Source organism: Phyllobates terribilis, unplaced genomic scaffold (assembly GCF_046119375.1).
Source record: "Phyllobates terribilis strain yellow unplaced genomic scaffold, ASM4611937v1 Scaffold_5__5_contigs__length_657084704, whole genome shotgun sequence".
In the NCBI taxonomy this organism is placed as follows: Eukaryota; Metazoa; Chordata; class Amphibia; order Anura; family Dendrobatidae; genus Phyllobates; species Phyllobates terribilis.
This window is the reverse complement of record NW_027362765.1, coordinates 231,444,552-231,468,412: the sequence shown is the minus strand read 5'-3', so window position 1 is coordinate 231,468,412 and position 23,861 is coordinate 231,444,552. Positions and strand designations below refer to the sequence as shown.

The window sequence follows — 23,861 nt, the reverse complement described above, 5'->3', positions numbered from 1 at the left end:
TCTTTGCAAGTAACTTGTGTGTATCTTGTTCTGCCTTTCCCTTCCAGTTCATTCCGTGAGAACAGAGCCCTGTCCACCGCACCTGCGGTTTCGCTCTGCTCTGCCTTGTCCACCACATCTGCGGTTTCGCTCTGCTCAGCCCTGTCCACCGCACCGGCGGTTTCGCTCTGCTCTGCCTTGTCCACCGCACCAGCGGTTTATCTCTGCTCTGCCTTGCTTACCACTCCGGCGGTTCCTGCCCGCTCTGCCTTGTCCACCGCATCTGCGGTTTCGCTCTGCTCTGCCTTGTCCACCGCATCTGCGCTTTCGCTCTGCTCAGCCTTATCCACCGCATCTGCGGTTTCGCTCTGCTCAGCCTTGTCCACCGCATCTGCGGTTTCGCTCTGCTTTGCCTTGTCCACCGCATCTGCGGTTTCGCTCTGTTCTGCCTTGTCCACCGCATCTGCGGTTTCGCTCTGCTCTGCCTTGTCCACCGCATCAGCGGTTTCGCTCTGCTCAGCCTTGTCCACTGCATCAGCGGTTTCGCTCTGCTCAGCCTTGTCCACCGCATCTGCGGTTTCGCTCTGCTCAGCCTTGTCCACCGCATCTGCGGTTTCGCTCTGCTCAGCCTTGTCCACCGCATCTGCGGTTTCGCTCTGCTCAGCCTTGTCCACCGCACCTGCGGTTTCGCTTTACTCTGCTTGATTACCGCATCTGCGGCTCTGAACCCGTCTCCCAGTCTGTACTGGACCCTACCCAGCCTGTGCTCTAACCTGCCTGTTCCTGTATTCCCCGGTGTGGGTCAACAGCCGTGTCCGGGGTCTGACCTGGAGTGGCACCTGGTGCCTCTGATCGGTTCCTCCCTGGTGCACGGCGTCGTAGCCGGCGTGCGACCTGGGTCGGATCGGGTTGATACTTAGTTACGCCCCTCCAGGCATTCTCCGGTTCATGGCACAGTGGGATCACTAATCACGCACATGCCAGTCAGTCCGGGCGTGTGCATAACACATTGCGTAGCCTTCCAGCACAAGATATCTTGCATTCCAGGGCTTGGTCCTGAGTGCAGGCGCCATCTTGTCTCACAGCATTTTCTAGCATCTCTACTGACTCATATAAGGCCAATAATTGATTTCATAAACAACTTAATTTATTCACCTTAACACATCAGGCTTATTTAGATGTTCTTTTGCATACTTCAACAACACTGAATTTTATGGTGAGGACGCAGGAGAAGTTTTCTTCTGATGACTCTTCCATGAAATCCATATTTGTGCAGTTGTCTCTGAACAGTAGAGCAATGTACCACATCTCGAGAGTCTGTTAAATCTTTCTGAAGGTCTTTTGCAGTCAAGCGGGGGTTCTAATTTGCCTTTCTAGCAATCTTACATGCAGCTTTCACTGAAATTTTGCTTGGTCTTCCAGACCTTAACTTTACCTCCAGGCCCAGCGTCAGCACCCGGCGCACCCGGGCAAGTGCCGGGGCCCTGAGCAGGCGGGGGGGCCCACTCACCATCGGGCACCCCGGCGCGCTATGGGACCTGTGAGCGGAGGAGTGCGGTGCTGGTGCCAGCGCCCGACACCCCCACCCTCCGCTTGCCGCTTGATCAGGGCCCCTCAGCCGGCACAATTCTTACCTCTCCCTGTGCCTCCGCAGCAGGTCCGGTCTCTTCCACGGCTACTGCACTGTGATGTCTCAGGTCAGAGGGCGCAGTGACGTCTTTACACCACGCCCTCTCCTGAGCCATCGCAGAGCGGGAAGACGCCGACGACGCTGAGGAGTTCGGAGCAGCGGCAGCAGGTGAGGAGAAGTGAGGTGAGTATTTCATTTTTTTTTTTTATAGGTATGGAGGCATGGGGCATTAATTGGGGGGGAGAGGTGACATCCTGCATTGGGCATTATATGGGGGGAGAGGTGAAATCCTGCATGGGACATTATATGGGGGGGAGAGGTGACATCCTGCATGGGGCATTATATAGGGGTGAGAGGTGACATCCTGTATGGGGCATTATATGGGGGGGGGTGACATACTGCATAGGACATTATATGGGGGGGAGACATCCTGCATGGGGCATTATATGGGGGTGGTGACATCCTGCATGGGGAATTATGTGGGGACCAGTATTCTGTGTGGAGCATTATATGGGGGCCAGTATTCTGTATGGAGCGTTATATAGGGCCCATAATACTGTATGACTATGTGGGGTCATTATTCTATATACACTGCACAAAAAAATAAAGGGAACACTCAAATAACACATCCTAGATCTGAATGAATGAAATATTCTCATTCTCATTGAATACTTTGTTCTGTACAAAGTTGAATGTGCTGACAACAAAATCACACAAAAGTCATCAATGGAAATCAAATTTATTAACCAATGGAGGCCTGGATTTGGAGTCACCCTCAAAATTAAAGTGGAAAAACACAGTACAGGCTGATCCAACTTTGATGTAATGTCCTTAAAACAAGTCAAAATGAGGCTCAGTATTGTGTGTGGCCTCCACGTGCCTGTATGACCTCCCTACAATGCCTGGGCATGCTCCTGATGAGGTTGCAGATGGTCTCCTGTGGGATCTCCTTCCAGACCTGGACTAAAGCATCTGCCAACTCCTGGACAGTTTGTGGTGCAACGTGACGTTGGTGGATGGAGTGAGACATGATGTCCCAGATGTTCTCAATCGGATTCAGGTCTGGGGAACGGGCAGGCCAGTCCATAGCTTCAATGCCTTCATCTTGCAGGAACTGCTGACACACTCCAGCCACATGAGTTCTGGCATTGTCCTGCAATAGGAAGAACCCAGGGCCAACCGCACCAGCATATGGTCTCACAAAGGGTCTGAGGATCTCATCTCGGTACCTAATGGCAGTCAGGCTACCTCTGGCGAGCACATGGAGGGCTGTGTGGCCCTCCAAAGAAATACCACCCCACACCATTACTGACCCACTGCCAAACCGGTCATGCTGAAGGATGTTGCAGGCAGCAGATCGCTCTCCATGGTGTCTCCAGACTCTGTCAAGTCTGTCACATGTGCTCAGTGTGAACCTGCTTTCATCTGTGAAGAGCACACGGCGCCAGTGGCGACTTTGCCAATCCTGGTGTTCTGTGGCAAATGCCAAGCGTCCTGCACGGTGTTGGGCTGTGAGCACAACCCCCATCTGTGGACGTCGGGCCCTCATACCACCCTCATGGAGTCGGTTTCTAACCGTTTGTGCAGACCCATGCACATTTGTGGCCTGCTGGAGGTCATTTTGCAGGGCTCTGGCAGTGCTCCTCCTGTTCCTCCTTGCACAAAGGAGAAGGTAACGGTCCTGCTGCTGGGTTGTTGCCCTCCTATGGCTTCCTCCACATCTCCTGGTATCTGTTCCATGCTCTTGACACTGTGCTGACAGACACAGCTACCCTTCTTGCCACAGCTCGCACTGATGTGCCATCCTGGATGAACTGCACTACCTGAGCAACTTCTGTGGGTTGTACTGTAGACACCGCCTCATGCTACTGTACCTTTAGGGGTGAGAGCAATGGCAAAATGAAAAAGTGACCAAAAAGGATGAGAACAGTTAAATGGTCTGTGGACACCACCTGCAGAACCACTCCTTTATAGGGGGTATCTTGCTAATTGCCTATCATGTCTGTTCCATTTGCACAACAGCAGGAGAAATTGATTCACAATCAGTGTTGCTTCATAACTGGACCGGTAGATTTCACAGAAGTGTTATTGACTTGGAGTTACATTGTGTTCTTTAAGTGTTCCCTTTATTTTTTTGAGCAGTGTATATGAGGCCCATAATACTGTATGGAGGACTATACTGTCCAGTCTGCACTGTGTGCTGCAAGGATTCGCCGGTTTCTCAGCTATTGTGGAATTTACAATAGATATCGCTCATGTAATGTAAGAAGTGAAATCTTCGGCATTGTACTATATGTATATTTCTCTGCCGTATCTGTGCATCATGAATCGTGTTATGTGTTAAAAGGGCCCACTGAGACTCTTTCGCCCAGGGCCCACAAAAAACAGGCGCCGGCCCTGTTGACCTCTACTGTTCCTGTTATCTGCCATTTCTTAATTACACTTCGAACTTCTTATAACCTTCTCCTGTTTTGTGGGCCTCCACCATTTTCATTTTCAGAGTGCTAGGCAGCTGCTTAGAAGAAGAATGGCTGCTGTTTTTTGCCACAAGGTTAGTGGAGGCTGGGCTTTTATAAAGCTGGGAAATTTGCATCACCTGGTCTTTCCTAACGAAGCTAGTGAACAATCCATAACCCTGACAGGCTAATTAAGGTCTGAAACCTTGGTCAAATTTATCTGATCACACAAATCTCCAAAGGTGCCCAAACCTTTGCATTGGCCCATTTTCCTTTTTGAAATTTTTAAAATGTAAAAAATGACAGTATTTTTTTTGCCTAAAATACAAAGGAAATGTGTCATCTATAACTTTATACATTTTAGAGATAATTTCATCTTCAACTTGCTTAACTGTTCACAATGACTGTAATTTTGACCAGGAGTGCCCAAACTTTTACACACCACTGTAGATTGTCACCTGTTCTGTTACATACAGTGGGGGAAATAACTATTTGATCCCTTGCTGTTTTTGTAAGTTTGCCCACTGACAAAGACATGAACAGTCTATAATTTTAAGGATAGGTTAATTTTAACATTGAGAGATAGAATATCGAAAAAAAAAAAAATCATGAAAATCACACTGAATAAATTAGATAATTTTTTTTGCATTTTGCCGTGAGATATAAGTATGTGATTCCTCTGGCAAACAACACTTAATACTTGGTGGCAAAACCCTTGTTGGCAAGCACAGCAGTCAGACGTTTTTTTGTAGTTGATGATGAGGGTTGCGCACATGTCAGGAGGAATTTTAGTCCACTCCTCTTTGCAGATCATCTCTAAATCATTAAGATTTTGAGGCTGTCGCTTGGCAACTCAGAGCTTCAACTCCCTCCATAAGTTTTCTATGGGATTAAGGTCTGGAGACTAGCTAGGCCACTCCATGACCTTACTGTGCTTCATTTTGAGCCACTCCTTTGTTGCCTTGGCTTCATCTTTTGGGTCATTGTCTTGCTGGAAGACCCAGCTATAACCCATTTTCAATTCTCTTCCTGAGGGAAGGAGGTGGGTGACCAAAATCTTGCAATACATGACCCCATCCATCTTCCCTTCAGTACGGTGCAGTCATCATGTCCCCTTTGCAGAAAAGCACCCCCACAGTATAATGTTTCCCCCACCATGCTTCCCGGTTGGGACGATGTTCTTAGGGTTGTACTCATCCTTCTTCTTCATCCAAACACGGCGAGTTGAGTTAATGCCAAAGAGCTCAATTTTTGTCTCATCTGACCACAGCACCTTCTCCCAATAACTCACAGAATCATCCAGGTGTTCATTGGCAAACTTCAAACGGGCCTGTAAATGTGCCTTCTTGAGCAGAGGGACCTTGCGGGCACTGCAGGTTTTAAACCTTTAAGGTGTAATGTGTTACCAATGATTTTCTTGGTGACTGTGGTCCCAGTAGTTTTAGGCTGATCTCTCACCTTCCTCATGATTAAGGATACCCCACGAGATGAGATTTTGCATGATGCCCCAGATCGATATCAATTGACAGTCATTTTGTATTTCTTCCATTTTCTTTCTATTGCACCAACAGTTAGTTGTCTCCTTCTCACCCAGCATCGTACTTATGGTTTTGCAGCCCATTCCAGCTTAGTGCAGGTCTATGATCTTGTCCCTGACATCCTTAGAAAGCTCTTTGGTCTTGCCCATGTTGTAGAGGTTAGAGTCTGACTGATTAATTTAGTCTGTGGACAGGAGTCTTTTATACAGGTGACTATGTAAGACAGCTGTCTTTATTGCAGGTAACAAGTTGATTAGAAGCGTCTAACTGGTCTGTAGGAGCCAGAACTCATAATGGTTTGTAGGGGATCAAAAACTTATGTCTCACTGCAAAATGCAAATTAATTTATCTAATGTGTTTTGTTTTTTTTTTTTGTTTTTTTTTGGATATTCTATCTCTCAATGTTAAAATTAACTTACCCTTAAAATTATAGACTGTTCATGTCTTTGTCAGTGGGCAAACTTACAAAAACAGCAGGGAATCAAATACTTATTTCCCCCACTGTAGTTCAGTTGAAAAAAGACATGTCCATCAAGTTCAACCAAGAAATGGGAGATGTCCAAGAGAATAGGTATAGATACCACCCAATCATAGTGCATCCAATCTGCCCTAAAAATATTTTTTTTTTCATTGAACAACCTCTTTGACTGATCACCTGATCACTCTAAATCACTATGAAGGCATTGATTCTTGCTCCTGAGATCACTATCGATCAGGATATCTCAGTTATTGGCCAGCTCTAGATATGTGAGGGACATAATGGATCCAAATGAAGGGTTGGATGTCACTTATAAGGTGGCTGATGTGTGTATTAGGGGTGCAGCAGATCACTCATTCTAGTTTTCAGGACTCTGTTTTCGTTCTCTTCCTAACTTCAGCTTGTGCTTCCATATTTAGGAATCGAGCTGAGTCTGCTTGGCCGGCACTTCCTTGGAATGTCTATTAATACTTCAAGGAGCCATTTGCTGCCATTTGTCAGCTTCTCCCATGACAGCAGCTGAAACCTTTTAGTTATACATTTCTCTGTGCCGCTCTGGCACATGGCAGCCCAGCACTGATCAATTAAGATTTTTATTCCCCTATTTTGTACCCACATGAGATAATGGCGGTGGAGGAGAAATAGGGTATGATGTATTAAGGCATGAGAGGACGTGAGGAACATGTAAGCTTATGCCTAAATGGGGCTCTGGTGTGTGCACACAATATTACACAGATAGAACTGCCCGAGTGGTGGTAATGTGTAACCTGTGGGCACTGGCATCTAAAGAACAAGCAAGAGTATGTTCACACCATGTCTTTTACACGAAAGCGAACTCACCAGTTTTTCCAAGATGAAGACAATTCAGGACATGTCGCCATTTTTTGTTCTGAAGCGTCTGTCCTCACATCTTTTGTTCGTTTCCTAAACGCTTGTTTGACATCTTTGACTTGCCGGCGATTTTCCCAGCACTTTTGAGGCATCTTTTATACTGCCATTTTCCTGTCATTTTTTTTTCTCCATACAATAATGAAGAAACCTCTAATGGTCTCTAAAGCTACAATGCTGACAAAACTCTCAGACACCCTAGCATCTTTTAGCCTTCCCATTGACTTGTATTGCAAGTGTAGAGTGTTTTCTCAGCGGAAGAAGGGTTAGGTCACTACTTTTAGCCGATTGGCGTCTTTTGAAACCTGAAAAACAGGGACAGACATACAACTGGTGCAACCTGTGCAGCTGCAGAGATAAAGAGGTCTCCTTCCACCTCCAAAGCAGCAAGCTGCTTCTGTGATAGACACATAAAGGGGCCCATATGCTGGTCTTGCACAGGGCCCCTCTGCAGTTTGTGTCTGCCACTGATGTTCAAAAGCCAAACATATGAACAGCAAGTTGATTTTACATAGAAATGCATATGTTCATTCTTTTGACCGTTTTTGCGTTTTTTCAGGTTGGTTTCAGAATGGATCTACTGAAAAAGACATTGTGCGCCCATACACTTAAAGGGCTTGTCTCAAAGACCTGAAGGATGCAAGTCTGATTTGTAAAGTGATGTGGAATATGTTGCTGCCATAGAAATAAAATTAATAATAATAATAATAATAATATTAAGTCTGACTTCTGAAGTGCTCTGCAATAGGAGTATTATTACTGTATAGGAGCACACTCGCAGTTGCCCATACATTCCCCCTGCAATGACCACTGCAGGTGAAATTTACTATTACATGTCAACCATTCAAATAAGCAACCGACCATGTCATAAATATAATAAAGAAGTTTTACACTACTTTTCCATTCCATAGGATAGGGCATCAATGTTTGATCAGCCGGGATTCCGCACCCGGCACCCCGGCCGATCAGCTGTTATCAGCGGCGGTGGTAGCCAGCCAGAAGTACTTACTTAATTCTCAATTCAATGGGAGGCGGATGTGCAGTACCCCGCAGTGGCCACTACAGCTAGAGGGCTAAGCACCGCAAGCAAGTACCTCCGGCCGGCGGCACCTATTACAGCTAATTGGCGGGGGTGCCAGGTGCAGGACCCCGCCTATCAAACATTGATGCCCTATCCTACGGATAGAGAATCGATGCAAAAGTAGTGGAAAACTTCTTTAAGCCGAGACTGTGTTATTAGCAAAGGATGAACCACCTCCATCACATCCACATACACTAATGGTACCTATAGACAGGAGATTTCTAATAACAACCCCTTTAAAAAGACATTGCAAATTTTATACACCCTCTATCTTATAAACCTAAAGGTAATTGGCATGAAGTATATTTGGCCATTCAAAGCACATTAAAGCAAAAACAACAAAAGCTCCAGTAAACTTACATGAAGTGACGATGGTGTTACACAAAGCCAAAATAGGTTGCTGGTTTTATAATCAGCACATGATGTCAGAACATATTGATGGTACATGGACGCTACTCATGACTTCCAGCAGAAGCAGTCCGTACCAGGCACAGATGCCTGACATTCATTCTCCTGGGTAAAGCAGTACTGACATGTATATAACTGGATGGTTATTAGGTGTAGTGTAATGTCAGCTTGTGTAGCTCCAATGTGAACAATGGCCAACGTTACAGCCACCTGCGTGATCCCTTGCTCTATCATCTTTTAAAGTGTCTGTACCAAAGAAAGAAGATGGATACCAACCATTGGTGAGTGCCATTGATTTTCTTCTTTACCCACAAATTCGTGTAAATCAAACCCCTTTAAAATATACAGATTTGTTTAATTATCAATAAAATGCACCAAAATGTCCCATGTGCACAGTGAAAAAAACAATATGGATGTCTGATCAAATGGTAAAAGACAATTTATATAATATAATCAGAACATTCATAAACAAGCATGTATATAGCATAGAGGAGACACAAGTATATAGACTTAGAGAACCAGCAGATTTGGGTTCCAGAATCATCTCTATGCTGACGACACCCAATTATACACTTCTTCCCCTGACATCACCCCTACCCTAATACAAAATACCAAGGATTGTTTGTCTGCTGTGTCTAGCATCATGTCCTCCCTCTATCTTAAACTGAATCTCTCCAAAACTGAACTTCTTGTGTTTCCCCCCTCTATTAACCTAAGGCTGCGTGCCCACGTTGCGGATTACAAGCGTTTTTGCTGCGGATTTTCCGCAGCGGAAACGCTTGTAAAACGCTTGGTAATCCGCATCCCATTGTCCCCAATGAGAATCCGCAAGTTCTATGCCCATGCTGCGGATTTTTCCGCAGCGTTTATGCTGCGTTCAAAAATCCGCAGCATGTCCATTAATTTTGCGTTTCCGCATGCGGAATTGCCTTGTGCAATGCATTAAAAACGCAAGGCAATTCCGCATGTGGAATACGCGCGATAAACGCGCAATAAACGCGTGCGGAATTCTGTATGCCGCTGCCTTGGGGCCATATTCGACACTAACCTTTCCTTTACTCCCTATATCCGATCACTCACTCGCTCTTGTCACCTGCATCTTAAAAACATCTCCAGAATCCGATCTTTTCTCACTTTTGAAACTGCTAAAACTCTTACTGTCGCTCTTATTCACTCTCGTCTGGACTACTGCAACTCTCTCCTGATCGGTCTCCCTCTTACCAAAATTTCCCCTCTCCAATCTGTCCTGAATGTGGCAGCCAGGGTCGTATTTCTGACCAGCCACTTCACCGATGCCTCCACCTTGTGCCAGTCATTACACTGGTTACCCATTCGCTACAGGGTCCAATATAAATTCATTGCTCTCACCCACAAAGCTCTCCACAGTTCTGCACCACCTTATATCTCCTCTCTCATCTCAGTCTATCGTCCTACACGTGCCCTCCGTTCCACAAATGACCTAAGACTAACATCCCCCATAATCCGAACCTTGCACCTCCGTCTCCAAGACTTCTCTCGTGCTGCACCAGTTCTCTGGAATGCTCTACCCCAGACGATCCAATTGATGCCTAGCCCCGATGTCTTCAAGAGCGCTTTAAAAACCCATCTCTTTAAACAAGCCTACCATCTCAAATACCCAGTAAACTAACTTTCCCCTGTTCCCTCCTAAATACTATTCAGAATCTGCTCCCTACTGTTCATCTGTCTCTACACCCTCCATGCACACGATAACTGCACTCGGTAATTGAGTATTGCACTTGAACATACAGGCTGACCGGATCATACAGCTTTATATGACAATCCCGACTTATTATAATTGCCTGACCTGAAATAACAAGCACTTTCCACCTATTGTGTCCCCCCATTTCCTTGTAGATTGTAAGCTTGCGAGCAGGGACCTCACTCCTGATGTAACTGTTAAACTGTCTCACCTTGTATTGAATTTATTGTTTGTACATGTCCCCGCTTAATTGTAAAGTGCTGCGGAATATGTTGGCGCTATATAAATAAAAATTATTATTATTATTACTATAAGACACAATGGTCCCCTAAGAAGCAAATGCTGTGGTTATGGATAAAAGATGAACAAATAAAGCATCATCCCAGGTAATATCACAAATATTTGGGCCTATTTCTCCCTAGGATGGATACTAGGCTGTACCTGCCTAGCAGCGGAGGTTGGCACCCTAATGATACGGGATTTGGCGCCCCCTGCTCCACGGCAGCTCCCCCTAACTAACCCTAGTTGCCCCTGCTAGACATGAAACAGATAAATTGCTAGTCTAGACAACATAGTTGTCTAGACTAGCAAATGTACTATAATGTACTTCAGAAAACTCAGGGGCCGATTCATCATTTGAGATTTTCATTAAGTCAAATTTTCTTTTTTAACTTGTTGGGTTGGCACGTGCGATTCATGAAATTTTGCCAAAAGTGTCATTTTTTTTGTCTTGAACCATTTTGGCAACCTTTTAGCGCAAAAAGTTAAACCTTTTGCAAAATCTCAAGAAAATTGCAACAAAAAAATGGCATGCATAAAATCACTCCATGGGGACACTGGAGTAGAGTTGCACCACATTTTACGACTTTTTAAAAAAGTTGTGTTTTTATTAAATCAGTCTAAAACATTTGGAAAAGTTACATTCACATATAAATCAGCAAACTAAACAACAAAAGACAACTTGAAAAAAGATGCAAATTGTTTGAAGAATTTGTCACAAATCACAAAGTCACTAATTGGGGGTTAGTTACGCCAAAAACTGGCAGAAAGGCAATGATAAATTCTGCCCTCTGAAGATAGCAGAACTGGCCATCGGACAAACTTGGCAAATGCCTGATGGGCTGCATTGATTTTCACATTGTTAACAGTATTGCCATCCTTAGGATGCCGGTACTTTTAAGAGGTCTGCCAGGGCACACAGCCACCAGCTCCGTGCTCCATCACTTTCAGCAGCTGGTCACTTTCTCCAGCAGGACGCAAGCTACTCCCAGCCTGCAGCCTGCTGGAGGACGACGCAATGCAAGCGATTTTGTTCGTCATGATAACTTCACGCATCCACTGCGAGGCAGGATTGAAGAAGAGACGTTAACTGCGGTGGAGAGGGAGCCTGGATATGTTGCATATAAGGTTTTTTTTTTTTTACTTTTAGTGGACTGTGGGGGGACCATCATACTGTATTGGGGCGAATCTTACTGTAAGTGAGCCTGTGGATGATCATACTGTTTGTGGGGGTGCTGTGGGTAACCATTATACTTACTGTGTGGGGAGACAATCATGCTGTGATGAGACCATAATATTGTGTTGGGGGGAAGGCTATCATACTGTGTAGGGTTGCTGTGGGAGGGCCATCATACTTTGTGTGGGGCTGTGGGGGGACCATCATACTGTGTGTAGGGCTGTGGAGTTACCACCATACTGTGTTGGAGGTCTGTGGGTGGACCATCAAGCTGTGTGGAGCCCATTGTACTGTGTCTGGGTGCGTGCTGTGGGGGCACCATCATACTGTGTTGGGAGTGGGCTGTGGGTGAACCATCATGCTGTGAGGGGACCATCATACTGTGTGTGGGTCTGTGGAGGGACCATCATATTGTGTGTTGGTGCTATGGGGAAACTAATATACTGTGTGGAGCTGTGGGGTAACCATTATACTTTGGGGGGACCATCATGCTGTGTGGGGGTGCTGTGGGAGGACCATCATACTGTGTGTGGGTGCTGTAGGAGGACCATCATACTGTGTGGAGGAGCTGTGGGGGACCAATATACTGTGTGTGTGGCTGTGGGGGAACCATCATACTGGGTGTGGAAGGTAGAGAAGGGGGACCATCATGCTGTGTGTGGGGTTGTATAGACCATCTTACTGTGTGGGGTTTGTGGGACCATAATACTGTGTAGGAGCTGTGCTGGACATCATAAACTGTAGGTGGAGGAATGTGGAAACATCATTCCGTATGGAGCGATTTTTGGGGCATCAAACTGTTTGGGGGCCAAGGAAAGGGTATCAAAGTGGGTGTACACACCAAGGGTCTTCCATTAGGGGTAAAATAGCTGTGTAAATGGCGTAATACATATCTCTCTCATTGTAAAAAGTTGATAGGCATGGCCTTCTGTGACTGCGCCTATGTGCTATGATAGGACATTGCTAATCACTCCCATGATTTCTATGTATGCTCCTGCATTATTACAATAAAGCGTCACTAATAGTCATTATTATAAGGAGACACAATGGGGAATCATTATAGGGGAGACATACAGTTGTGCTCAAAAGTTTACATACCCCGGCAGAATTTTTCCTTTCTTGGCCTTGTTTCAGAGAATATGAATGATAACAATAAAACTTTTTCTCCACTCATGGTTATTGGTTGGTTGAAGCCATTTATTGTCAAACTACTGTGTTTTCTCTTTTTAAATCTTAATGACAGCCAAAAACGTCCAAATGACCCTGATCAAAAGTTCACATACCCCAGTTCTTAATACCGTGTATTGCCCCCTCTAACATCAATGACAGCTTGAAGTCTTTTGTGGCAGTTGTGGATGAAGCTCTTTAATTTCTCAGATGGTAAAGCTGCCCATTCTTCTTGGCAAAAAGCCTCCAGTTCCTGTAAATTCTTGGGCTGTCTAGCATGAACTGCACGCTTGAGATCTCCCCAGAGTGGCTCAATGATATTGAGGCCAGGAGACTGAGATGGCCACTCCAAAACCTTCACTTTGTTCTGCTGTAGCCAATAACAGGTCGACTTGGCCTTGTGTTTTGGATCGTTGACATGTTGGAACGTCCAAGTACATCCCATGCACAGCTTTGCAAATTTGCCTCCAGTATTTGCTGATAACGTGCTGCATTCATCTTTCCTTCAACTTTTACCAAGTTTCCTGTGTCTTTGTAGCTCACACATCCCCAAAACATCAGTGATCCACCTCTATGATTTACTGTAGGAATGGTATTCCTTTCATCATAGGCCTTGTTGACCTCTCTCCAAATGTAACGTTTATGGTTTTGGCCAAAAAGTTCAATTTTAGTCTCATCACTCCAAATTACCTTGTTCCAGAAGTTGTGAGGCTTGTCTCTGTGCTGTTTGGCGTATTGTAGGCAAGATACTTTGTGGCATTTGCGCAGTAATGGCTTTCTTCTGGCGACTTGACCATGCAGCCCATTTTTCTTCAAGTGCCTCCTTATTGTGCATCTTGAAACAGCCACACCGCTAGTTTTCAGAGAATCATGAATTTCAGCTGATGTTATTTGTGTTTTTTTTTTGCATCCCGAACAATTTTTCCTGGCAGTTGTGGCCGAAATTTTTGTTGGTCTACCTGACCATGGTTTGGTTTTTACAGAGCCCCTGATTTTCCATTTGTTAATCACAGTTTGAACGCTGCTGACTGGCATTATCAATTCCTTGGATATTTTTTTGTATCCCTTCCTGTGTTATACAGTTCAACTACCTTTTCCCGTAGATCCGTTGACAATTCTTTTGCTTTCCCCATGACTCACAATCCGGAAACGTCAGTGGCTGGATGAAAGATGCAAGAGTCTGTCTGGATCCCAGAAACTCACTCAGCTTTTATGCACACACACTGATTACAAGCTAACAGATCACAGGTGAGGATGTTACTTTTAGTAGCCATTCAAACCCATTTGTGTCAAATTCTGTGCATGTTATCAGACCAAAATCACCAGGGTATGTGAACTTTTGATCCGGATCATTTGGATGTTTTTGGTTGTCATTAAGATTTAAAACGAGAAAACATAGTAGTTTGACAATGAATGGCTTCACCCAACCAATAACCATGAGTGGAGAAAAAAGTTTTTTTGCTATCATTCATATTATCTGAAACAAGGCCAAGAAAGGAAAAATTCTGCCGGGGTATGTAAACTTTTGAGCGCAACTGTAGGAGCCATTATTATTATTGTAAGAAAGCACAATGGAGGGGGAGCGGTTGCATTATGGGAGGGAGGTACAGGGTAATTTTTATTAGAAAGTTTCAATGAGAATTATTATAAGGAGGCCGGAAATGGCGGTGATGTATGTGATATGCATGCTCCTGGGCAGAAGCAGTCTAGTGGGTGTGGCCTTGCGCCATACAAGTGTATGGAGTGAGGGCGTGGCTGTCTAGTGGGTGTCGCTGTCGCCTCGCTCTATACATTTGTACGTTCCCACGATGCATAGCTGGTGGGTTTTAATGTTGCAGATTTTCTGCAGAATTTCTACATCTATTAGGATACATGCCTTTTTTACATCGCATTTTTAACGCTGCGGTTTTAGCCCCTTTTTGGTTTGTCATGTTTTAAATAAAGCTACTTTGTTTTTGACACATCCTGGTATTTGACTTTATTGATACTGCCATGTGTGCATTATATAAGTTTTTTTTACCTGTGGATTTTCTGCATCTAATGCAATTCTGTGAGGAAAATGTGCACATAAAACTCAGCATAACTGCAAGAGACATTGTCATGTCGTGGATAAAGAAAGCACAGTGGACATGAGATTTCTAGAAAACCCATCTACTTTGCTGGAACTGTAAGATGCTGCGTTTTTGTGTGCAGTGAAAATATGCAGTGTCAAAAACTCATCATGGGAACTTAAACTTACATTGCAATATTATTATTAAATCTCGTATTATAGGTAGTAAAGGTGTTGTAGTAAATCTTGATTTCCTCCAGGCAGGATCATATCAGCAATAGAGACCCCAATCTGAGGAAGGGGTGTGGACAGCATGTGCCTGTGTGGCTTTGAAATGCCAGGGCTGAATTTTAGTGCCAGTCTGTCCCTTTCTCTGTTCCTGAAATGTATGCCAACTCCCAGCTAACATAGATTTTGTATTCTGCCACATGGAACATCAGAATATGCCCTAAATTTCTTGAAAGGTGTGTTCTTCTTAGTAAATTTGGTGCACCTTACGCCAACATTGATAAATTGTGCAATTCATATTTAGAGAACTCAAGAGCAATCTTTGCTAAAATAAATGCATCACAATACTGTGGCACACAGTTGTCAAACGCCACCTTGGGCTAGAGGTTAGATTTCCTCAAACATGTAAAATCTAGTCCTACATGCCCCCAAAAAATGTACTCTCTTAACAAAGTGTCATATATGAATAACCCAGGCTTTCTCTTTTCCACAGAATCTAGTATAGGAATTCAACATAATAATAAAGATTGACGCAGCCTGGCGTAGCAGTGTTTGGTAACTAAAGGAAAGCAGCAGCACTGATAAATTAAAAGAGGGGGTGCACACCTCTGCAGTCTTGATCCAATAGTCACCAACAAATATGGAGCGTGAAGAAGCACAGCCAGTGAAATTAAACATTTATTTACCCAACTAGCAGCCCGAGTTCCGATACAAATAAGTTTCGGAAGCTAGAAAAGTGTGCTCTACATAATAAAAACTAACTCAAATTACCCATGTCTATTTACTTTCAGCCTTTTTACACAATAAACAACAAAGTTGTCATAATTAATAAATTAGTAAATGGCATTACGGAAAATAAAAATAAAATTTAGAAGATTACAGAGACGTTCGCCAATTCAAAAAGTGAATTGCCCAGGGCAGATCGCGTGGAAATCTCCCTGTATGCCTTATCACCTTCAGCTGATCCTGTTAAAATCTCTGCCTCAAGAACATTTCTATTCAATGATGTTACAACTAATCGTTTACCATTGCAGAGTCTTCGTTTTGTATTCAAATCTCTCAACAATATAGTAATGCTCCCTACTTAAGTCTAAGGCAATGACTTGGCATGCCTGATGGGGTTAAGCTATTTAACAATTCAATAGGAAAAAGTTCCCTTTCATCGTCGTCATCTACAACAGTCATCACTCCAACGTCAGCTGATGTTTTTCTCTAACTCACCTCAGCATTAAGCTCCTTATGTAGTAAGATAAGCTGTTCTGCAGTACCCAGGAATGGCCACTTGATAGTGAATGGCACTGTGCAATTCGGCTCCATAGAGAAGAAAACAGTTGATCTGTTCTGGCTGTTGGACTTACAATCTAACATTGATGCCAATCTACAGCATAGGTCATTAGCAGGGCCGGCTCCAGGTTTTTTGGGCCCTGGGCAAAAGAGTCTCAGTGGGCCCCTTTAACACATACCACGATTCATGATGCACCGATACTGTAGAGAAATATATATATAGTACAATGCAAAGATTTCACTTCATACATTACATGAGCAATATCTATTGAAATTCTATAATAGCTCAGAAACCTGGCCCCCATATAACACTCCATAGAGGATACTGGCCCCCTTATAACGCTCCATAGAGAATACTGGCCCCCACATAATGCCCCATGCATGATGTCACCCCCCCTTGTAATGCTCCATGCAAGGATGTCACCTCTCCCCCCATATAATGCCCCATGCAGGATGTCACCTCTCCCCCCCCATATAATGCCCCATCTAGGATGTCACCTCTCCCCCCCCATATAATGCCCCATCTAGGATGTCACCTCTCCCCCCCATATAATGCCCCATGCAGGATGTCACCTCTCCCCCCCATATAATGCCCCATGCAGGATGTCACCTCTCCCCCCCATATAATGCCCCATGCAGGATGTCACATCTCCCCCCCATATAATGCCCCATGCAGGATGTCACCTCTCCCATATAATGCCCCATGCAGGATGTCACCTCTCCCCCCTATATAATGCTCCATGAAGGATGTCACATCTCCCCCCCATATAATGCCCCATGCAGGATGTCACCTCTCCCCTCCCATATAATGCCCCATGCAGGATGTCACCTCTCCCCCCCATATAATGCCCCATGCAGGATGTCACCTCTCCCCCCCCATATAATGCCCCATGCAGGATGTCACCTCTTCCCCCCCCATATAATGCCCCATGTAGGATGTCACTTGTTCCCCCCTCCCCATATAATGCCCCATGCAGGATGTCACTTGTCATCCCCCCCATATAATGCCCCATGCAGGATGTCACTTGTTCCCCTCCACCATATAATGCCCCATGCCTCCATACATATAAAAAAAAAATCAAGTACTCACCTCACTTCTCACCTGCTGCCGCTGCTCCGGACCCCTCACCCACGCCGGCGTCTTCCCGCTCTGCGCTGCCTGTGACGGTTCAGCAGAGAGCGCGGTGTAAAGACGTCACTGCGCCCTCTGACCTGAGACGTCACAGTGCAGCAGCCGCGGAAGAGACCGGAGCTGCTGCAGAGGCACGGGCAGAGGTAAGTATTGTGACGGGGCCCTGAGCAAGCGGGGGGAAGCGGGCGCTGACACCGGCACCGCACCGCTCACGGGTCCCATAGCACGCCGGGGTACCCGACGGTGAGTCTGCCCCCCACCTACTCAGGGCCCCAGCACTTGCCCGGGTGCTGATGCCGGCCCTGGTCATTAGTATCATAATCCTGGAAATCCCATTTATCCAATTCCCACCATATAATGTACCATTACATCATATGTTGGGGCCTTGTCTTTCAAGTAGCCTTAGAAACTAAGCCTGCTTTTATATCTGCCAGAAGATGGTTGTGTAAGTCAGCCATCATATGCCTCTAACAGCAGTGAGTATAGCTGTAGAGCTCTAAAAGTGGCATTTACAGCATGCAACCATCACCCCCCTCTGTGATCACATTGACATTGGTTGCCATGACAGCCGGGAGTCTGATGTTGACTTCGGACCATCCCTTTAAGGGAACTAACAAAAAAAAAGTTTTAAAAATATGAAAAGAATCTAAAAATTTGATTCACTCCCATTTCCCCCATTAAAATTAAATAGAACATTTTTAAAAATACAGTTATATGAAAAAGTTTGGGCACCCCTATTAATTTTAAGCTTAATGTTTTATAAAAATTGGTGTTTTTGCAACAGCTATTTCAGTTTGATATATGTAATAACTGTTGGACACAGTAATGTTTCTGCCTTGAAATGCGGTTTATTGTACTAACAGAAAATGTGCAATCTGCATTCAAACAAAATTTGACAGGTGCATAAGTATGGGCACCCTTATCATTTTCTTGTTTTAAATACTCCTACCTACTTTTTGCTGACTTACTAAAGCACTTTTTTGGGTTTTGTAACCTCATTGAGCTTTGAACTTCATAGGCAGGTGTATGCAATCATGAGAAAAGCTACTTAAAGTGGCCACTTGCAAGTCTTTCTCTTGTTTGAATCTCCTCTGAAGAGTGGTATCATGGGCTCCTCAAAACGACTGTCAAATGATCTGAAAACAAAGATTATTCAACATAGTTGTTCAGGGGAAGGATACAAAAAGCTGTCTCAGATTTAACCTGTCAGTTTCCACTGTGAGGAACATAGTAAGGAAATGGAAGAACACAGGGACAGTTCTTGTTAAGGCCAGAAGTGGCAGGCCAAGAAAAACATCAGAAAGGCAGAGAAGAAGAATGGTGAGATCAGTCAAGGACAATCCTCAGACCACCTTCAGAGAGCTGCAGCATCAACTTGCTGCAGATGGTGTCACTGTGCATCGGTCAACTATACAACGCACTTTGCACAAGGAGAAGCTGTATGGGAGAGTGATGCGAAAGAAGCCGTTTCTGCAAGCATGCCACAAACAGAGTCGGCTGAGGTATGCAAAAGCACATTTGGAGAAGCCAATTTCTTTTTGGAAGAAGGTCCTGTGGACTGATGAAACCAAGATTGAGTTGTTTGGTCATACAAAAAGGCGTTATGCATGGCGGCAAAAAAACACAGCATTCCAAGAAAAACACTTGCTACCCACAGTAAAATTTTGTGGAGGTTCCATCATGCTTTGGGGCTGTGTGGCCAATGCCGGCACCGGGAATCTTGTTAAAGTTGAGGGACGCATGGATTCCACTCAGTATCAGCAGATTCTTGACAATAATGTTCAAGAATCAGTGATAAAGTTGAAGTTACGCAGGGGATGGATCTTTCAGCAAGACAATGATCCAAAACACCGCTCCAAATCTACTCAGGCATTCATGCAGAGGAGCAATTACAATGTTCTGGAATGGCCATCCCAGTCCCCAGACATGAATATCATTGAACATCTGGGGGATCATTTGAAGAGGGCTGTCCATGCTCGGCGACCATCATACTTAACTGAACTGGAATTGTTTTGTAAAGAGGAATGGTCAAAAATACCTTCATCCAGGATCCAGGAACTCATTAAAAGCTACAGGAAGCGACTAGAGGCTGTTATTTTTGCAAAAGGAGGATCTACTAAATATTAATGTCACTTTTCTGGTGAGGTGCCCATACTTATGCACCTGTCAAATTTTGTTTGAATGCAGATTGCACATTTTCTGTTAGTACAATAAACCTCATTTCAAGGCAGAAACATTACTGTGTCCAACAGTTATTACATATATCAAACTGAAATAGCTGTTGCAAAAACACCAATTTTTTATAAAACATTAAGCTTAAGATTAATAGGGGTGCCCAAACTTTTTCATATAACTGTACATATTTGTTTTTTCCACATCTGCAAAAGTCGGAACTATCATCTAAAAATTTGATTCACTCCCATTTCCCCCATTAAAGTTAAATAAAAACATTTTAAAAAATACATATTTGTTTTTTTTCACATCTGCAAAAGTTGGATCTATCAAAATATAACAATTAACTCAATCTGTAAATGCTGTAACGAGAAAAAGAAATGTAAATGCCGCAATTGAGTTTTTTTCAGTTGCCGTAACACCGCAAAAAATACAGTAAATCATTGTATCTACACCAACAATGTATTTATAAAAACATAATTTCTGCGCAAAAAAACAGCCCTCACACAGCTCTAGCAACTGAAAAATGGAAATATTAACAGTCTTGGAAAAATGGTGACATGAGCAAAAATTTTTTTTTTTTTTTATAGATTTCCAAATTATTTTTCACCACTTAAATAAAACAATATGCAAGTTTGGTATTGCTGTAATCATAATGACCTGCAGAATCATATTTTATATATTTATATATAGCTCTTGGATGAGTTGAATAGGGGGTGGATGGGCTGAAGACACTATAGTTTTGATTGAGCTGCTGTATTCTGGCAGCATCCGAGAACTTCTAACCACCACTAGTAACAGCTGATCGATGGTGGTTCCGGTTGTTGCACCTCCATGGACCAGATATTGATGAGGATAGGCCATCGATAAATATGTAGTGGCCAAGCTCTTTAAGGGCTCGTTCAGTCGAGCATATTATATGAACGTGTGCTATCTGAGTAAAAATCGGAAACCACACTTACCAATGTAATTCAATAAAGCTGTTTAGATGACAGATTTTTTCACATGGAAAAAAAATCACAGTGTGTACTATTCTCTTCCATATTTCAGATGAGACTTGCTCATTCAAGTCTATTGGAGCTCAGAAAATCATATCCCATACCGAACATCCTTATAGTATCTGATTTTTTTGAATACATTGCCATTATTAACCCAGGAAATCAATATTTGATTATATACAAGTACATTTTACTATGTTGAAGTCTAAATATGGATGTCAGACGGACGTAAAATAAGTACACAGGGATGGCACATGGATGACAATATGGATCGAAATTGTGCAATTTCCATTCCCAAAAATTGGATGATTTTTCATACACTTGTCTAACACCTGGCCTATAGCTGACCGTGCGATGTATCAAAACCAATCTATTCTCTACAGCAATTCTATAGGGTTAGGGATAGTGGTTGTAACAGCACTACATTTTTTGTAGGTATTGCGAGATGTATTTTTTAAAACATGTAAGAACGTGCTTGATAATAGACTGGAGTTACATGGTAATAACCATCGCATGGCACGGGAGGCAATACAACTTTGCTGCTGCTACTGAGCCATAGAGAATGATTGTGTTGTTAAGATATGCAGCATAATGCTAGTACATGCCACCAGGCCTGGGTTACACAGGGAGTTTCAGTAGCACTACTAATATATTTTGACAGCTGCAGACCTCAAGATTGCAAACCACTCAATGTATTCCTTTGGATTGCAGATCAGTTGTACTTTAAATAATCCTCCATTGGCCTAAAGAAACAGTCAGATCTTTTAGTAATTCTCGACATTCCGCTCTCAGACTGCTGCATAGGAAATAACGAAAGAATATGCAACTGTTACATGCAACCAAAGCGTTATAAAGTTCCACATCCTTAGGATAAATCACTTGTAGATCTGACAAGTATGCAATGTAGTATATAAGAAGTGAGGATTATGTACTGTACACTGCTCAAAAAAATAAAGGGAACACTCAAATAACACATCCTAGATCTGAATGAATGAAATATTCTCATTGAATACTTTGTTCTGTACAAAGCTGAATGTGCTGACAACAAAATCACACAAAAATTATCAATGGAAATCAAATTTATTAACCAATGGAGGCCTGGATTTGGAGTCACCCCCAAAATTAAAGTGGAAAAACACACTACAGGCTGATCCAACTTTGATGTAATGTCCTTAAAACAAGTCAAAATGAGGCTCAGTATTGTGTGTGGCCTCCACGTGCCTGTATGACCTCCATACAATGCCTGAGCATGCTCCTGATGAGGTTGAGGATGGTCTCCTGTGGGATCTCCTCCCAGACCTGGACTAAAGCATCCGCCAACTCCTGGACAGTCTGCGGTGCAACGTGACGTTGGTGGATGGAGCGAGACATGATGTCCCAGATGTGCTCAATCGGATTCAGGTCTGGGGAACGGGCAGGCCAATCCATAGCTTCAATGCCTTCGCCTTGCTGGAACTGCTGACACACTCCAGCCACATGAGATCTGGCATTGTCCTGCATTAGGAAGAACCCAGGGCCAACCACACCAGCATATGGTCTTACAAGGGGTCTGACGATCTCATCTCGGTACCTAATGGCAGTCAGGCTACCCCTGGCGAGCACATGGAGGGCTGTGCGGCCCTCCAAAGAAATGCCACCCCACACCATTACTGACCCACTGCCAAACCGGTCATGCTGAAGAATGTTGCAGGCAGCAGATCGCTCTCCACGGCTTCTCCAGACTCTGTCACGTCTGTCACATGTGCTCAGTGTGAACTTACTTTCATCTGTGAAGAGCACAGGGTGCCAGTGGCGACTTTGCCAATCCTGGTGTTCTGTGGCACATGCCAAGCGACCTGCACGGTGTTGGGCTGTGAGCACAACCCCCATCTGTGGACGTCGGGCCCTCATACCACCCTCATGGAGTCGATTTCTAACCGTTTGTGCAGACACATGCACATTTGTGGCCTGCTGGATGTCATTTTGCAGGGCTCTGGCAGTGCTCCTCCTGTTCCTCCTTGCACAAAGGCGGAGGTAGTGGTCCAGCTGCTGGGTTGTTGCCCTTCTACGGCCCCCTCTACGTCTCCTGGTGTACTGGCCTGTCTCCTGGTAGCTCCTCCAGCCTCTGGACACTACACTGACAGACACAGCAAACCTTTTTGCCACAGTTCACATTGATGTGCCATCCTGGATGAGCTGCACTACTTCAGCAACTTCTGTGGGTTGTAGAGTCCGTCTCATGCTACCACGAGTGTGAAAGCCCAACCAACATTCAAAAGTGACCAAAACATCAGCCAGAAAGCATTGGTACTGAGATGTGGTCTGTGGTCCCCACCTGCAGAACCACTCCTTTATTGAGGGTGTCTTGATAATTGCCAATAATTACATTCTATTGTCTATTCCATTTGCGCAACAGCATGTGAAATTGATTGTCAATCAGTGTTGCTTCCTAAGTGGACAGTTTGATTTCACAGAAGTTTGATTGACTTGGAGTTATATTCTGTTGTTTAAGTGTTCCCTTTATTTTTTGAGCAGTGTATTTCTCTGCCATCTTTTTTCCAGGTATTTTGATGCCCTAGGCAGATGAAGCCGTTTGTGACCCCCTCCCCTAATAAACCCTCAACCCCAAATAAAGAAATTGGTTGGAGATGAAGGTAAAAAGAGCCCTAACTCACCGCCATCCCCCTCCGATGGATCAGGTAACAAACTCTGATGACCACTTCCACTAGAATTGTTACCTTTTTAAACAAATAATACCATCAAAATTAAAAAAAGTGATATATTTTAGGGGTGAGGCTCAACAGGGAGTGTGTTTTCAAAGTTAGATGTAGAATAATTTATTGTTTGGGAACCATTTACACAATACCAGGGACAAATAGTGATATTCATCAATGAAATCCTACATTTTATATGTCAGACACAAGGACAGTTATGGAAACTAATATAACTTAACTATAATGGGGGCCAATTGGTTTCAATTAAGGTGTCCAGCATTTGGCGGATACCCTAATGGCAATTAAACAGACCCCATTGTAGATATAGGAATACTTACACTAACGTACAAAAGGGTACCAATGTTTTGCACTTTTGACTTTCATGCTTCATATCTCATCATCCACTACTGCTTCGAACGTCAGACTACCATCATTTTATAGACAATCATCTTGCCTATCTCATACATCCCACAATCGCATACAAGATTTCTCCTGTGAATCCC

General features: G+C 44.0%; 1 long non-coding RNA gene across 1 annotated transcript in view; it reads left to right on the top strand.

Annotated features, from left to right (window-relative positions):
- Positions 1-8,523: 8,523 nt before the first annotated feature.
- Positions 8,524-23,861, top strand: part of LOC141271077 (uncharacterized) — a 46,386-nt gene continuing 31,048 nt past the window's right edge. Inside the window, exon 1 of the long non-coding RNA XR_012321821.1 lies at positions 8,524-8,739. This is a non-coding gene — a long non-coding RNA (uncharacterized lncRNA). The remainder of the gene's footprint in view (positions 8,740-23,861) is intronic.